The sequence below is a fragment of the Oncorhynchus nerka genome, linkage group LG18 (genome assembly GCF_034236695.1).
Source record: "Oncorhynchus nerka isolate Pitt River linkage group LG18, Oner_Uvic_2.0, whole genome shotgun sequence".
Classification (NCBI taxonomy): Eukaryota; Metazoa; Chordata; class Actinopteri; order Salmoniformes; family Salmonidae; genus Oncorhynchus; species Oncorhynchus nerka.
This window is the reverse complement of record NC_088413.1, coordinates 4590134-4606674: the sequence shown is the minus strand read 5'-3', so window position 1 is coordinate 4606674 and position 16541 is coordinate 4590134. Positions and strand designations below refer to the sequence as shown.

The following is a 16541-nucleotide window of genomic DNA, read 5'->3' as shown; positions in this document are numbered from 1 at the left end:
ATCTTTGGTCTCTTTGTTGCCTCTCTGATTAATGCCCTCCTTGCCTGGTCCGTGGGTTTTGGTGGGCGGCCCTCTCTTGGCAGGTTTGTTCTGGTGCCATATTCTTTCAGTTTTTTAATGATGGATTTAATGGTGCTCCGTGGGATGTTCAAAGTTTGTGATATTTTTTTATAACCCAACCCTGATCTGTACTTCTCCACTACTTTGTCCCTGACCTGTTTGGATAGCTCCTTGGTCTTCATGGTGCAGCTTGCTTGGTGGTGCCCCTTGCTTAGTCGTGTTGCAGACTCTGGGACCTTTCAGAATACGTGTATATATACTGAGATCATGTGCCAGATGGTGTGACACTTAAATAAAGTCCACCCTCTAACCCTTGTGTGCAATCTAACGAATTATGTGACTTCTGAAGGTAATTGCTTGCACCAGATCTTATTTATGGGGCTTCATAGCAAAGGGGGTGAATACATATGCACACATCACTTTTCCTTTTTTTCTAGAATGTTTTGAAATAAGTTATTTTTTAAATTTCACTTCACCAATTTGGACTATTTTGTGTATGTCCATTACATGAAATCCAAGTAAAAATCTATTTAAATTACAGGTTGTAATACAACAAGATAGGAAAAATGCCAAGGGGGTGAATACTTTTGCAAGGCACTGTGTTGCAAACAGGATGTTTTGGACGATTTTTATTATTTACAGGCTTCCTTCTTTTCACTCTGTCGATTACGTTCGTATTGTGGAGTAACTACAATGTTGTTTTCTCCTATCACAGCCTTTAAACTCAAACTTTTTTAATGTCACCATTGGCCTCATGTCATCCCTGAGCTGTTTTCTTCCTCTCCGGCAACTAAGTTAGGAAGGACACCTGTATCTTTGTAGTGACTTGGTATATTGATACACCATCCAAAGTGTAATTCATGACTTCACCTCAAATGGATAATCAATGTCTGCTTTTTATTTTACCCATCTATCAAAGGAATTGGAAAAAAAACCTGGTCTTTGCGGTTGGATCTGTATTTGAAATGCAATGCTCCACTGAGGGACCTTACAGATAATTGCATGTGTGGGGTACAGAGATGAGGTAGTCATTCAAATATCATGTTAAACACTATTTACACAGAGTGAGTCCATAGCACCTATTATGTGACTTGTTAAAAATGTTTTACTCCCGAAATGATTTATGCTTGCCATTACAAAGGGCTTGAATACTTAACTCAGAGAAAACAGTTATATTATCGCTATCCATTAATGATTCCAAATGATTCCCAACCAAAAATATATATCCCTGGTGGTGTAGCCAACTACAATATAAATATATATCACTGGTGGTGAAGCCAACTACAATAACAGCACTATATAAATATATATCCCTGGTGGTGTAGCCAACTACAATAACAACACTATATAAATATATATCACTGGTGGTGAAGCCAACTACAATATAAATATATATCACTGGTGGTGAAGCCAACTACAATAACAACACTATATAAATATATATCACTGGTGGTGAAGCCAACTACAATAACAACACTATATAAATATATATCACTGGTGGTGCAGTCAACTACAATAACAACACTATATAAATATATATCCCTGGTGGTGTAGCCAACTACAATAACAACACTATATAAATATATATCCCTGGTGGTGCAGCCAACTACAATAACAGCACTATATAAATATATATCCCTGGTGGTGCAGTCAACTACAATAACAACACTATATAAATATATATCACTGGTGGTGTAGCCAACTACAATATAAATATATATCACTGGTGGTGCAGCCAACTACAATATAAATATATATCACTGGTGGTGTAGCCAACTACAATATAAATATATATCACTGGTGGTGCAGCCAACTACAATATAAATATATATCACTGGTGGTGCAGCCAACTACAATATAAATATATATCACTGGTGGTGCAGCCAACTACAATAACAACACTATATAAATATATATCACTGGTGGTGTAGCCAACTACAATATAAATATATAAATCACTGGTGGTGCAGCCAACTACAATATAAATATATATCACTGGTGGTGCAGCCAACTAACAATATAAAATATATATCACTGGTGGTGCAGTCAACTACAATAACAACACTATATAAATATATATCACTGGTGGTGCAGCCACACAATAACAATATAAAATATATATCACTGGTGGTGCAGTACAATAACAACAATATAAATATATATCACTGGTGGTGCAGTCAACTACAATATAACACTATATATATATCACTGGTGGTGCAGCCAACTACAATATATATATATATCACTGGTGGTGTAGCCAACTACAATATAAATATATATCACTGGTGGTGCAGCCAACTACAATATAAATATATATCACTGGTGGTGCAGCCAACTACAATATAAATATATATCACTGGTGGTGCAGTCAACTACAATAACAACACTATATAAATATATATCACTGGTGGTGCAGTACACTACAATATAAATATATATCACTGGTGGTGCAGCCAACTACAATATAAATATATATCACTGGTGGTGCAGTCAACTACAATAACAACACTATATAAATATATATCCCTGGTGGTGCAGTCAACTACAATAACAACACTATATAAATATATATCCCTGGTGGTGTAGCCAACTACAATAACAACACTATATAAATATATATCCCTGGTGGTGCAGCCAACTACAATATAAATATATATCACTGGTGGTGCAGTACACTACAATAACAACACTATATAAATAAATATCCCTGGTGGTGCAGCCAACTACAATAACAACACTATATAAATATATATCCCTGGTGGTGCAGCCAACTACAATAACAACACTATATAAATATATATCCCTGGTGGTGCAGCCAACTACAATATAAATATATATCACTGGTGGTGCAGCCGACTACAATATAAATATATATCACTGGTGGTGCAGTACACTACAATAACAACACTATATAAATATATATCCCTGGTGGTGCAGTCAACTACAATATAAATATATATCACTGGTGGTGCAGCCAACTACAATAACAACACTATATAAATATATATCCCTGGTGGTGCAGTCAACTACAATATAAATATATATCACTGGTGGTGCAGCCAACTACAATAACAACACTATATAAATATATATCACTGGTGGTGCAGCCAACTACAATAACAGCACTATATAAATGTATATCCCTGGTGGTGTAGCCAACTACAAAAACAACACTATATAAATATATATCCCTGGTGGTGCAGCCAACTACAATAACAGCACTATATAAATGTATATCCCTGGTGGTGTAGCCAACTACAATAACAACACTATATAAATATATATCCCTGGTGGTGCAGCCAACTACAATAACAGCACTATATAAATGTATATCCCTGGTGGTGCAGCCAACTACAATAACAACACTATATAAATATATATCACTGGTGGTGAAGCCAACTACAATAACAACACTATATAAATATATTTCACTGGTGGTGCAGCCAACTACAATAACAGCACTATATAAATGTATATCCCTGGTGGTGCAGCCAACTACAATAACAACACTATATAAATATATATCCCTGGTGGTGCAGCCAACTACAATAACAACACTATATAAATATATTTCACTGGTGGTGAAGCCAACTACAATAACAGCACTATATAAATATATATCCCTGGTGGTGTAGCCAACTACAATAACAACACTATATAAATATATATCACTGGTGGTGCAGTCAACTACAATAACAACACTATATAAATGTATATCACTGGTGGGATGGTGGCCCATGTTGACTCCAACACTTCCCACAGTTGTGTCAAGTTGGCAGAATGTCCTTTGGGTGGTGGACTATGCTTGATACACACAGGAAACAGTTGAGCATGAAAAACCCAGCAGCTTTGCAGTTCTTGACACAAACCGGTGCGTCTGGCATCTACTACCATACTCCATTCAAAGGCACTTAAATCTTTGGTTTTGCCCATTCACCCTCTGAATGGCACACATACATACACAATCCATGTCTCAATTGTCCCAAGGCTTAAAAATCCATCTTTAACCTGTCTCCTCTCCATCATCTACACTGATTGAAGTGGATTTAACAGGTGACATCAATAAGGGATCATAGCTTTCACCTGGATTCACCTGGTCAGTCTATGTCATGGAAACAGCAGGTGTTCTTAATGTTTTGTGCACTCACTGTATATGAATATTGCGTGTGTCTCTCTGTGCGTGCGTGTGTGAGAGTGTGTTAGAGAGAGGTTTTACGTACAGCTCTCCAGTTGCATCTTGCAGAGCTGTGTGTCCATGGGGAACAGAGTGAGGTCCAGAGGGCAGGACAGGGTCACTGACAACCTGAACACACAACAGACAGTCACTTACAACCTGAACTCACAACAGACAGTCACTGACAACCTGAACACACAACAGACAGTCACTGACAACCTGAACACACAACAGACAGTCACTGACAACCTGAACACACAACAGACAGTCACTGACAACCTGAACTCACAACAGACAGTCACTGACAACCTGAACACACAACAGACAGTCACTGACAACCTGAACACACAACAGACAGTCACTGACAACCTGAACACACAACAGACAGTCACTGACAACCTGAACTCACAACAGACAGTCACTGACAACCTGAACACACACCAGACAATCACTGACAACCTGAACATACAACAGACAGTCACTGACAACCTGAACACACAACAGACAGTCACTGACAACCTGAACATACAACAGACAGTCACTGACAACCTGAACACACAACAGACAGTCACTGACAACCTGAACACACAACAGACAGTCACTGACAACCTGAACACACAACAGACAGTCACTGACAACCTGAACACACAACATACAACCTGAACACACAACAGACAGTCACTGACAACCTGAACACACACCAGACAGTCACTGACAACCTGAACACACAACAGACAACCTGAACACACAACAGACAGTCACTGACAACCTGAACACACACCAGACAGTCACTGACAACCTGAACACACAACAGACAGTCACTGACAACCTGAACACACAACAGACAACCTGAACACACAACAGACAGTCACTGACAACCTGAACACACAACAGACAGTCACTGACAACCTGAACACACACCAGGCAGTCACTGGGCACACATAGGCACCTACCCTGGCAGACAGACAGGCTGAAAGGCAGCCAGGCAGGCTGCCAGGCAGACAGTCAGACAGGCGGTAGTGATGTGCAGTTCGCAAACTATTCGTTCTTTTTAAATGACTCTTTTTACTGACTTGTTAGTCATGATTAGTTTTTCCAAGTCCCTCAGTCATTTTAGTCCTTCATTGCTCCAACCACTAGCTGTCTATCATGTGGATAGACTAACCCTAACCCAATTCACTGGTTATTGAATGTTATCAATGGACACAGCTTTGTAGAACCATAACATACACATGCCTCTACTTAACACGCAACACTGAAACTCCAAACCCAAACGTTTGGGGGACTACTGCAGTTCGAACAATATTGTGCTTATCTTCCTCGCGACAGTCAAGTATTCCGCCAGGAGTCGTTCATAAAGTAGTCGGGTTAGGGTTAGGGGACGCATCTAGACCTCGTTTCAAGGATATAAAGAAATAATTGTATTTGTATGCCTAGCAATCAAAAATGTATAATGTTGGAAGCACACTTTTGGAAGCACACAAGTCTCAGTCACAAATGACATAAGCCCCCATAAGACTAAGAGTTTTTAGTTCATTGTTTGCCGGTAGGGGGTTCTGCTCTGGGCATTACTGAATCAAATTATTAACAAAATCAGTCTAAAATGAGTTGATAAGATCTCAGTCAGTAAAAAGAGTCCAACTTCATAGACAGACAGACCTACCTACCTACCTACCTACCTACCTACCTACCTACCTACCTACCTACCTACCTCATGCTGATGAGAATGTCTCCATTCCTGAAGATAAATAACAGGATGTTGTCTTGCGTGACGTCATGGAAGTTGGCATGTTTCTCGTTGGCGAAGAACAGGTCTGGTTTCCATAGACACTGGAATATCTTGGGGTCCACCGTCAGCGCTTCTCCTTTGAAGTCTGCCGGGAGCTTCAGCCTCGGGTCGTTCCACCGCTGACGCAGGAAGATGTTCACACGGTAGTCCTAGCAACAATCAATCATTTGTTAGTACAAAGTCAATTAAACCCCTAGAGTCAACATTCGCTCCCCCATAGAAATCGAATTAGCATAATAATTAAAATCCCTCCCCAAATCTTTCTGTTTAAGCTAGATATCTGTCTCAATCCCCCATCTCCATGCCTTATAACCACCTAATGGACGCTTTCTGTTTAAGCTAGATATCTGTCTCAATCCCCCATCTCCATGCCTTATAACCACCTAATGGACGCTTTCTGTTTAAGCTAGATATCTGTCTCAATCCCCCATCTCCATGCCCTATAACCACCTAATGGACGCTTTCTGTTTAAGCTAGATATCTGTCTCAATCCCCCATCTCCATGCCTTATGTCCACCTAATGGACGCTTTGACGGATGTCTAGTTTTCATATTCGACGCACATGTGCTTTGCTTTTCAACTAGGCCAGTCAGCCTGGATATGGGTGTGCCGAGCAATTTGCCAAATGGGATTGTTGAGGTGGAGTAAGCCAGATCATGGTCGAACCAGGTGCCGAACCTGTTTTTAATTCTGAAAATATCAAAAATAAGGTCCTAGCATCTTCGACAGAGGGGATCAAGCTGATTCTATACAGATTTACAGAGGCCAGTTCATGAAGGAAGGCTCGTTAAAGTTTTATATCAATCGTCTATGACAAATCAGGACAGGTTGTTTCACTGAGCAGCCTTTATGAACACAGGCTGTAAAACAGTGATCACTAAGGACATGATAGAAAACACCACACTGATACCTATCAGGATTATTTGTGAGGATAACATTGAGGAGAGTAGCCTTTTCTGGGTGTTTGGAGTCATACCTTGTGGGATTGGTAATAATCTGAGTAAGATTTAGGGAGCCCTATTGCTTTAGGACTTGGTTCAGGTAGTTTAAGCATGTCCCAATTTAGGTCACCTAGCAGGACAAATTCAGACTTAGTGTAAGGGGCCAGGAGAGAGTTTAAATCAAATCAAATCAAATTTTATTTGTCACATACACATGGTTAGCAGATGTTAATGCGAGTGTAGCGAAATGCTTGTGCTTCTAGTTCCGACAATGCAGTGATAACCAACAAGTAATCTAACTAACAATTCTAAAACTACTGTCTTATACACAGTGTAAGAAGATAAAGAATATGTACATAAGGATATATGAGTGAGTGATGGTACAGAGCAGCAAACAGTAGATGGTATCGAGTACAGTATATACATATGAGATGAGTATGTAGACAAAGTAAACAAAGTGGCATAGTTAAAGTGGCTAGTGATACATGTATTACATAAGGATGCAGTCGATGATGTAGAGTACAGTATATACGTATGCATATGAGATGAATAATGTAGGGTAAGTAACATTATATAAGGTAGCATTGTTTAAAGTGGCTAGTGATATATTTACATTCAATTCCCATTATTAAAGTGGCTGGAGTTGGGTCAGTGTCAATGACAGAGTGTTGGCAGCAGCCACTCAATGGTGGCTGTTTAACAGTCTGATAGCCTTGAGATAGAAGCTGTTTTTCAGTCTCTCAGTCCCAGCTTTGATGCACCTGTACTGACCTCGCCTTCTGGATGATAGCGGGGTGAACAGGCAGTGGTTCGGGTGGTTGATGTCCTTGATGATCTTTATGGCCTTCCTGTAACATCGGGTGGTGTAGGTGTCCTGGAGGGCAGGTAGTTTGCCCCCGGTGATGCGTTGTGCAGACCTCACTACCCTCTGGAGAGCCTTACGGTTGAGGGCGGAGCAGTTGCCGTACCAGGCGGTGATACAGCCCGCCAGGATGCTCTCGATTGTGCATCTGTAGAAGTTTGTGAGTGCTTTTGGTGACAAGCCGAATTTCTTCAGCCTCCTGAGGTTGAAGAGGCGCTGCTGCGCCTTCTTCACGACGCTGTCAGTGTGAGTGGACCAATTCAGTTTGTCTGTGATGTGTATGCCGAGGAACTTAAAACTTGCTACCCTCTCCACTACTGTTCCATCGATGTGGATAGGGGGTGTTCCCTCTGCTGTTTCCTGAAGTCCACAATCATCTCCTTAGTTTTGTTGACGTTGAGTGTGAGGTTATTTTCCTGACACCACACTCCGAGGGCCCTCACCTCCTCCCTGTAGGCCGTCTCGTCGTTGTTGGTAATCAAGCCTACCACTGTTGTGTCGTCCGCAAACTTGATGATTGAGTTGGAGGCGTGCGTGGCCACGCAGTCGTGGGTGAACAGGGAGTACAGGAGAGGGCTCAGAACGCACCCTTGTGGGGCCCCCGTGTTGAGAATCAGCGGGAGGAGATGTTGTTGCCTACCCTCACCACCTGGGGCGGCCCGTCAGGAAGTCCAGTACCCAGTTGCACAGGGCGGGGTCGAGACCCAGGGTCTCGAGCTTGATGACGAGCTTGGAGGGTACTATGGTGTTGAATGCCGAGCTGTAGTCGATGAACAGCATTCTCACATAGGTATTCCTCTTGTCCAGGTGGGTTAGGGCAGTGTGCAGTGTGGTTGAGATTGCATCGTCTGTGGACCTATTTGGGCGGTAAGCAAATTGGAGTGGGTCTAGGGTGTCAGGTAGGGTGGAGGTGATATGGTCCTTGACTAGTCTCTCAAAGCACTTCATGATGACGGAAGTGAGTGCTACGGGGCGGTAGTCGTTTAGCTCAGTTACCTTAGCTTTCTTGGGAACAGGAACAATGGTGGCCCTCTTGAAGCATGTGGGAACAGCAGACTGGTATAGGGATTGATTGAATATGTCCGTAAACACACCGGCCAGCTGGTCTGCGCATGCTCTGAGGGCGCGGCTGGGGATGCCGTCTGGGCCTGCAGCCTTCCGAGGGTTAACACGTTTAAATGTCTTACTCACCTCGGCTGCAGTGAAGGAGAGACCGCATGTTTTCGTTGCAGGCCGTGTCAGTGGCACTGTATTGTCCTCAAAGCGGGCAAAAAAGTTCTTTAGTCTGCCTGGGAGCAAGACATCCTGGTCCGTGACTGGGCTGGGTTTCTTTTTGTAGTCCGTGATTGACTGTAGACCCTGCCACATGCCTCTTGTGTCTGAGCCATTGAATTGAGATTCCACTTTGTCTCTGTACTGACGCTTAGCTTGTTTAATAGCCTTGCGGAGGGAATAGCTGCATTGTTTATATTCGGACATGTTACCAGACACCTTGCCCTGATTAAAAGCAGTGGTTCGCGCTTTCAGTTTCACGCGAATGCTGCCATCAATCCACGGTTTCTGGTTTGGGAATGTTTTTATCGTTGCTATGGGAACGACATCTTCGACGCACGTTCTAATGAACTCGCACACCGAATCAGCGTATTCGTCAATATTTCCATCTGACGCAATACGAAACATGTCCCAGTCCACGTGATGGAAGCAGTCTTGGAGTGTGGAGTCAGCTTGGTCTGACCAGCGTTGGACAGACCTCAGCGTGGGAGCCTCTTGTTTAAGTTTCTGCCTGTAGGCAGGGATCAACAAAATGGAGTCGTGGTCAGCTTTTCCGAAAGGGGGGGGCAGGGCCTTATATGCGTCGCGGAAGTTAGAGTAACAATGATCCAAGGTTTTACCACCCCTGGTTGCGCAATCGATATGCTGATAAAATTTAGGGAGTCTTGTTTTCAGATTAGCTTTGTTAAAATCCCCAGCTACAATGAATGCAGCCTCCGGATAAATGGTTTCCAGTTTGCAAAGAGTTAAATAAAGTTCGTTCAGAGCCATCGATGTGTCTGCTTGGGGGGTTATATACGGCTGTGATTATAATCGAAGAGAATTCTCTTGGAAGATAATGCGGTCTACATTTGATTGTGAGGAATTCTAAATCAGGTGAACAGAAGGATTTGAGTTCCTGTATGTTTCCTTCATCACACCATGTCTCGTTAGTCATGAGGCATACGCCCCGCCGCTCTTCTTACCAGAAAGATGTTTGTTTCTGTCGGCGCGATGCGTGGAGAAACCCGTTGGCTGCACCGCATCGGATAGCGTCTTCCCAGTAAGCCATGTTTCCGTGAAGCAGAGAACATTGCAGTCTCTGATGTCCCTCTGGAATGCTACCCTTGCTCGGATTTCATCAACCTTGTTGTCAAGAGACTGGACATTGGCAAGAAGAATGCTGGGGAGTGGTGCGCGATGTGCCCTTGTCCGGAGTCTGACCAGAAGACCGCTACGTTTCCCTCTTTTTCGGAGTCGTTTTCTTGGGTCGCTGCATGCGATCCATTCCGTTGTCCTGTTTGTAAGGCAGAACACAGGATTTACGAGTCCAGCGGAAAACATATTCTTGGTCGTACTGATGGTGAGTTGACGCTGATCTTATATTCAGTAGTTCTTCTCGACTGTATGTAATGAAACCTAAGATGACCTGGGGTACTAATGTAAGAAATAACACGTAAAAAAACAAAAAACTGCATAGTTTCCTAGGAACGCGAAGCGAGGCGGCCATCTCTGTCGGCGCCGGAAGGCAGCATACAGGCTAATGCTGATAGCATATGCTACCACTGATGGTGGCATACAGTCTGATGGTGGTAGCATACAGGCTACTGTTAATATCATATAGGCTAATGTTTATAGCATATAGGCTAATGGTGATAGCATACAGGCTACTGTTTATAGCATACAGGCTAATGTTTATAGCATACAGGCTAATGTTTATAGCATACAGGCTAATGTTGATGGTTTACAGACTAATGTTAATAGCATACAGGCTACTGTTTATAGCATATAGGCTAATGTTGATGACGTTGGAATGTTGGTAGCATTGTTAGCATGGTTTTAGCATTAGTAACTCTGCTCACCATGTTGGTTTCCTGGATGGAGCCAAAACTGTTGATAAACATATTAATCTTGTCTTCCACCGGAACACCTGGGACACACACACACACACACACACACACACACACACACACACACACACACACACACACACACAGAGTCAACATAAAAAAAAACATGCCAGTTTTATTCCAGTCTGTGTGTGTGTGTGTGTGTGTGTGTGTGTGTGTGTGTTTGGCATTTCTGTGGTCTTGACAGTCATGTGATCATTCCGCTCCACTCAACCTGATTCGCAGCATATGGCCGTGGCTCTCTCTCTCACACACACACAGACACACGCACACACACACACAGGCTTACAACACTTTCAGTTTATTAACCAAACAGAATAATTCTGTCCTCCTCCTCTCCCCCTCTCCTCTCTTCTCCTTTCTGCTTCTTCTCTCCTCCTCTTCTCTTCTGTCCTCTCCTCCACTCCTCTCTTCTCCTCCTCCTCTCTTCCTCTTCTCTCTTCTGTCCCCCTCTTCCTCTTCTCTCCTCTCTTCTCCTCCTCCTCTCTTCCTCTCCTCCACTCCTCTCCTCTCCTCCACTCTTCTGCTCCTCTCCTCTCTTTTCCCCCTCTTCTTTCCTCTTTCCCCTCATCTCCTCCTCTCCTCTCTTCTCATCCGCTTCTCTCTTCTCCTCCTGTCTCTTCTCCTCCTCTTCTTTCTTCTGTCCCCTCATCTCATCCGCTTCTCTCTTCTCCTCCTGTCTCTTCTCCTCCTCTTCTTTCTTCTGTCCCCTCATCTCCTCCTCTTCTCCTTTCCTCCTCTCCTCTCCTCCACTCTTCTGCTCCTCTCCTCTCTTTTCCTCCTCTTCTTTCCTCTTTCCCCTCATCTCCTCCTCTCCTCTCTTCTCATCCGCTTCTCTCTTCTCCTCCTGTCTCTTCTCCTCCTCTTCTCTCTTCTCCTCTTCTCCTTTCCTCCTCTCCTCCTCTTATCTATTCTCATCCTCTTCTCCTTTCTCCTCCTCTTCTTTCTTCTGTCCCCTCATCTCCTCCTCTTCTCCTTTCCTCCTCTCCTCCTCTTCTCTCTTCTCCTCTTCTCCTTTCCTCCTCTCCTCCTCTTATCTATTCTCATCCTCTTCTCCTTTCTCCTCCTCCTCTCCTCCTCTTCTCTATTCTCCTCCTCCTCTCCACCTCTTCTCTCTTCTCCTTCTCTTCTAATCCTCTTCTCTCCTCTTCCTCTTCTCTCTTCTTGCTCCCCCTCTCCTCCTCTTCTTTTGCTCCTCTCCTCATCTCTCCTCTCCTCCCCTCTCATTTTCTCCTCTTTCTCTCTTCCCTCTTCTCCTCTCTCTATCCTACTCTTCTCCAGCTCCTCTCCTCCTCTTCTCTCTTCTATTGAACTGTTACTGTATAACAGTTCAATAGAGTCATGGGTTGTTACTGTATAACAGGTCAATAGAGTCATGGGTTGTTACTGTATAACAGGTCAATAGAGTCATGGGTTGTTACTGTATAACAGGTCAATAGAGTCATGGGTTGTTACTGTATAACAGGTCAATAGAGTCATGGGTTGTTACTGTATAACAGGTCAATAGAGTCATGGGTTGTTACTGTATAACAGGTCAATAGAGTCATGGGTTGTTACTGTATAACAGTTCAATAGAGTCATGGGTTGTTACTGTATAACAGTTCAATAGAGTCATGGGTTGTTACTGTATAACAGGTCAATAGAGTCATGGGTTGTTACTGTATAACAGTTCAATAGAGTCATGGGTTGTTACTGTATAACAGGTCAATAGAGTCATGGGTTGTTACTGTATAACAGTTCAATAGAGTCATGGGTTGTTACTGTATAACAGGTCAATAGAGTCATGGGTTGTTACTGTTTAACAGGTCAATAGAGTCATGGGTTGTTACTGTATAACAGGTCAATAGAGTCATGGGTTGTTACTGTATAACAGGTCAATAGAGTCATGGGTTGTTACTGTATAACAGGTCAATAGAGTCATGGGTTGTTACTGTATAACAGTTCAGTCATGGGTTGTTACTGTGGGTTGTTACTGTATAACAGGTTAATAGAGTCATGGGTTGTTACTGTATAACAGGTCAATAGAGTCATGGGTTGTTACTGTATAACAGTTCAGTCATGGGTTGTTACTGTGGGTTGTTACTGTATAACAGTTCAATAGAGTCATGGGTTAGAGTTGTTACTGTATAACAGGTCAATAGAGTCATGGGTTGTTACTGTATAACAGGTCAATAGAGTCATGAGTTGTTACTGTATAACAGGTCAATAGAGTCATGGGTTGTTACTGTATAACAGGTCAATAGAGTCATGGGTTGTTACTGTATAACAGGTCAATAGAGTCATGGGTTGTTACTGTATAACAGTTCAATAGAGTCATGGGTTGTTACTGTATAACAGGTCAATAGAGTCATGGGTTGTTACTGTATAACAGTTCAATAGAGTCATGGGTTGTTACTGTATAACAGTTAAATAGAGTCATGGGTTAGAGTTGTTACTGTATAACAGGTCAATAGAGTCATGGGTTGTTACTGTATAACAGGTCAATAGAGTCATGGGTTGTTACTGTATAACAGTTCAATAGAGTCATGGGTTGTTACTGTGGGTTGTTACTGTATAACAGTTAAATAGAGTCATGGGTTGTTACTGTATAACAGTTCAATAGAGTCATGGGTTGTTACTGTATAACAGTTCAATAGAGTCATGGGTTGTTCCTGTATAACAGGTCAATAGAGTCATGGGTTGTTACTGTTTAACTGGTCAATAGAGTCATGGGTTGTTACTGTATAACAGGTCAATAGAGTCATGGGTTGTTACTGTATAACAGGTCAATAGAGTCATGGGTTGTTACTGTATAACAGTTCAATAGAGTCATGGGTTGTTACTGTATAACAGGTCAATAGAGTCATGGGTTGTTACTGTATAACAGGTCAATAGAGTCATGGGTTAGAGTCGTTACTGTATAACAGTTCAGTCATGGGTTGTTACTGTGGGTTGTTACTGTATAACAGTTCAATAGAGTCATGGGTTGTTACTGTATAACAGGTCAATAGAGTCATGGGTTGTTACTGTTTAACAGTTCAATGGAGTCATGGGTTGTTACTGTATAACAGGCCAATAGAGTCATGGGTTTTTACTGTATAACAGTTCAATAGAGTTATGGGTTGTTACTGTATAACAGTTCAATAGAGTCATGGGTTGTTACTGTATAACAGGTCAATAGAGTCATGGGTTTTTACTGTATAACAGTTCAATAGAGTCATGGGTTGTTACTGTATAACAGGCCAATAGAGTCATGGGTTTTTACTGTATAACAGTTCAATAGAGTCATGGGTTGTTACTGTATAACAGTTCAATAGAGTCATGGGTTGTTACTGTATAACAGGTCAATAGAGTCATGGGTTGTTACTGTATAACAGGTCAATAGAGTCATGGGTTGTTACTGTATAAAAGGTCAATAGAGTCATGGGTTGTTACTGTATAACAGGTCAATAGAGTCATGGGTTGTTACTGTATAACAGGTCAATAGAGTCATGGGTTGTTACTGTATAACAGGTCAATAGAGTCATGGGTTGTTACTGTATAAAAGGTCAATAGAGTCATGGGTTGTTACTGTATAACAGGTCAATAGAGTCATGGGTTGTTACTGTATAACAGGTCAATAGAGTCATGGGTTTTTACTGTTTAACAGTTCAATAGAGTCATGGGTTGTTACTGTATAACAGGTCAATAGAGTCATGGGTTGTTACTGTATAACAGGTCAATAGAGTCATGGGTTGTTACTGTATAACAGTTCAATAGAGTCATGGGTTGTTACTGTATAACAGGTCAATAGAGTCATGGGTTAGGGTTGTTACTGTATAACAGTTCAGTCATGGGTTGTTACTGTGGGTTGTTACTGTATAACAGTTCAATAGAGTCATGGGTTGTTACTGTATAACAGGTCAATAGAGTCATGGGTAGTTACTGTATAACAGTTCAATAGAGTCATGGGTTGTTACTGTATAACAGTTCAATAGAGTCATGGGTTGTTACTGTATAACAGGTCAATAGAGTCATGGGTTGTTACTGTATAACAGGTCAATAGAGTCATGGGTTGTTACTGTATAACAGGCCAATAGAGTCATGGGTTGTTACTGTATAACAGGTCAATAGAGTCATGGGTTTTTACTGTATAACAGGTCAATAGAGTCATGGGTTGTTACTGTATAACAGGCCAATAGAGTCATGGGTTGTTACTGTATAACAGTTCAATAGAGTCATGGGTTGTTACTGTATAACAGTTCAGTCATGGGTTGTTACTGTGGGTTGTTCCTGTATAACAAGTCAGTCATGGGTTGTTACTGTGGGTTGTTACTGTATAACAAGTCAGTCATGGGTTGTTACTGTGGGTTGTTCCTGTATAACAAGTCAGTCATGGGTTGTTACTGTGGGTTGTTACTGTATAACAGGTCAGTCATGGGTTGTTACTGTGGGTTGTTACTGTATAACACTTGTTGTTGGTTGTATATATGTAACTAACCTTTAAAGTTGGGTCGTATGCGAGAGTCATATGTCACCATCAGCCTGTTGAGGATGTTGCTGGTGGAGTTGGCTGGTACCTGAGCAATCTCCTCTGCAGACAGCTGTCTGTAACACAAACCCATAATACACTTACTCCTACTGCTACTGTTACTACTACTACTGTTACTACTACTACTACTACTACTGCTACTACTACTAGGACTAATACTACTACTACTGTTACGACTACTACTACTACTGCTATTGTTACTACTGCTACTGTTACTACTACTACTACTACTACTGCTACTACTACTAATACTACTACTACCGCTACTACTACTACTGTTACTACTACTACTGCTACTACTACTAGGACTAATACTACTACTACTGTTACTAATACTACTACTACTGCTACTACTACTAATACTACTACTACCGCTACTACTACTACTGTTACTACTACTACTACTGTTACTACTACTACTACTACTACTACTACTACTACTGCTACTACTAGGACTAATACTACTACTACTGTTACTACTACTACTACTGCTACTGTTACTACTGCTACTGTTACTACTACTACTACTGCTACTGTTACTACTACTACTACTACTACTACTGCTACTACTAGGACTAATACTACTGCTACTGTTACTACTACTACTACTGTTACTACTACTACTACTGCTACTGTTACTACTGCTACTGTTACTACTACTACTACTACGGCTACTGTTACTACTACTACTACTACTACTGCTACTACTAGGACTAATACTACTGCTACTGTTACTACTACTACTGCTACTACTACTACTACTACTGCTACTGTTACTACTACTACTACTGTTACTACTACTACTACTACTGCTACTACTACTACTACTACTGTTACTACTACTACTACTACTACTGCTACTACTACTACTACTACTGTTACTACTACTACTACTGCTACTACTACTACTACTACTACTAGGACTAATACTACTACTACTGCTACTGTTACTACTACTACTGTTACTACTACTACTACTGCTACTGTTACTACTGCTACTGTTACTACTGCTACTACTAGGACTAATACTACTACTACTACTAT

General features: G+C 41.8%; 1 pseudogene; it reads right to left on the bottom strand.

Annotated features, from left to right (window-relative positions):
* Positions 1 to 16541, bottom strand: part of LOC115119591 (glycine receptor subunit beta-like) — a 66967-nt pseudogene that overhangs the window by 37674 nt on the left and 12752 nt on the right.